Here is a 2605-nt window from a genome sequence, read left to right on the forward strand (position 1 = left end):
AGTGATATTGGTCTAAAATTCTCTTTTTTTGTTGTGTCTCTGCCAGGCTTTGGTATCAGGATGATGTTGGCCTCATAAAATGAATTAGGGATGATTTCCTCTTTTTCTATTGATTGGAATAGTTTCAGAAGGAATGGTACCAACTCTTCCTTGTACCTCTGGTAGAATTCAGCTGTGAATCCGTCTGGTCCTGGATTTTTTTTTTTTGGTTGGTAGGCTATTAATTATTGCCTCAACTTCAGAGCCTGCTATTGGTCTATTCAGGGATTCAACTTCTTCCTGGTTTAGTTTTGGGAGAGTGTAAGTGTCCAGGAAATTATCCATTTCTTCCAGGAAAAGGCTGGCATTTTCTTTAAAGGAAATTATTATAACCTTTCCATAGCTATACTAATTTTATTTTACATTTATTAACATATGTATCATCACAGGTATTTTTATAACAGTGTTTTTCTAGATACACACTATTGTCTTAAAAAATACAATGGCTTATAAAAACGTGGTTGCCTTTACCCACAAATTGTCTAATGCTATTCTCTTTCTTTTGAAAGTTGTTGTTTTAACAGATGGCATTCTAGAATGTGGTAGAGCGTAATATGACAATTCATTCATAAGTATAATTCTACTTCTTCACTTACTAAATTTCTACATATTTTTTGCCTTTTATTAACGATGTTCTTGAATTTTCTTAATGATATATTCTTATTAAAGCATTCTTTTATATTAATGATCTATCTCACTGCTTTGATTTTTAAATAGTAACTTTGTAATGAATTAAACAGCCAAATAGCAACAAATACTTGATTGATAGAATTCAAGGAACTCAAGGAAAAGGTCATTGTAAATAATTGATGTAGCAGTTGTTGTACTTCATTCTAGAAGCCATTCTTAAATTTTGGTGTGACAGCTCTCCAGTTTTGATTGTTGTTAATGGTAATTAATCATTTATGTTTGTGAGTTTAATTGGGTGTCAATAACAAACATATAATAATCGTAGCTATTTTTTTTCAGGTACTCTACATGGGTCCAGTAGAGAATTAAGCTCTCTGCATCTAATATTTCACAACAAATATGTGTGGGAGATTTCATTATAGTCCCAATTTTAAAAATTAATATCATGAGATTCAGAGTGACAATTTAGTCAACATGTTTATTTGTGCCCACACTACTATATACTATGCCTATACTCTATTGACTCTAAAACTTTTTAAAAGTAAAGATAGAAACTATGGAAATCAAAATGGCTTCAACTATAGAGAGCAAGTGAAAGAAGATGCAGAAAAGGAAAGATTTAAACAGATCAGCAGAGATGATAACTGTTTCATTGCATGACTAATAGAGATCCTAGTGCAAAATACATGTTCTTTGGGAAATATTGGATATACTATTTTTGAAATTTCAAGTTAGTGAATTCTCTTTCTGTAATGTGCTACCAATCTATCTGTTGAAAGCAAAAATTTTATACCATTAAAATATTCTAAAACACGCATGTGACCACACATAGAACGAACTTTTTAGCTACAAACATCTACATGAAAACTATATAACGGAAAGGTAAATTTACAGCCGATTTTGACCTGAGGACATTGACAAAACGTGGTTGATTTCCTTCAAGTTCTGCTTTGATGGTATTGTAGGATGGCATAACATAATCTCCACATAAAGTTGGGATACAAAAGCCTGACCAGTTGAGAGCACAAGAAGAATTACCTGCTACACATACACACACACACACACACAAAAAAAACCAAAAACCAAAAAACAAACAAACAAAAAAAACACCAAAAGCTAAAAGGGAGGTTGCCTCCCTCTGAAATCAGCATACAGGGTGAAATGATTCTTCTTGAGAGAATCTGATTACATGTCTACTCTCAAATAGATTTTTAGCCCAAATTTCTTTCACTTGGTTGCTTCAAAAAGTCCTCAAATATACTCCTGACACAAGGCAGAAACAAAAATATTTTTTAGAAAGATGAAAGGATATACTTCCGTTCTAGACAACTGCAAAGTAGACAAAAACATTTTCAACACAAATAACTAACAAAGGACTGGTATCTAGAATACATAAATCATTAATATAAAAATAGAGGAAAATTAAGAGAAAGTAAAAAAATAAATACTGGGCAATTGAATAAGCAATTCCTCAAGGAAGCAATGCAAGAGTCTAATAGGCATACTTTTTTTTTTTTTTCTTTTTTTTTTTGAGACGTAGTCTCGCTCTGTCGCCCAGGCTGGAGTGCAGTGGAGCGAGCTCCACTCACTGCAAGCTCCGCCTCGCCTCTCGGGTTCACGCCATTCTCCTGACTCAGCCTCCTGATAAGCACACTTTTTAAATGCTAGGTTTTATTATTAATCGGGAGAATGTGAAATAAAATACACTTCATGGACGAGTAAAATTGAAGAAGACTGCATATATCAAAATTAATGAGAATATGCATTCATGTGAACTTTCACACTCTGGCTGATAAGAGAATATGTTAGTGGCCAGGCATGTTGGCTCACGCCTATAATCTCAGCACTCTGGGAGACCGACGGGAGCGGATCACCTGAGGTCAGGGTTTTGAGAATAGCCTGGCCAACATGGTAAAGCCCTGTCTCTACTAAAAAT

General features: G+C 34.0%; 1 protein-coding gene across 2 annotated transcripts in view; it reads left to right on the forward strand.

Moving 5' to 3' along the window:
* The window catches only part of GABRG1 (gamma-aminobutyric acid (GABA) A receptor, gamma 1), an 83781-nt gene that overhangs the window by 63556 nt on the left and 17620 nt on the right, over window positions 1-2605 (forward strand). The window lies entirely within an intron of this gene.

This window comes from Mandrillus leucophaeus, unplaced genomic scaffold, assembly GCF_000951045.1.
Source record: "Mandrillus leucophaeus isolate KB7577 unplaced genomic scaffold, Mleu.le_1.0 Scaffold1230, whole genome shotgun sequence".
Lineage (NCBI taxonomy): Eukaryota > Metazoa > Chordata > Mammalia > Primates > Cercopithecidae > Mandrillus > Mandrillus leucophaeus.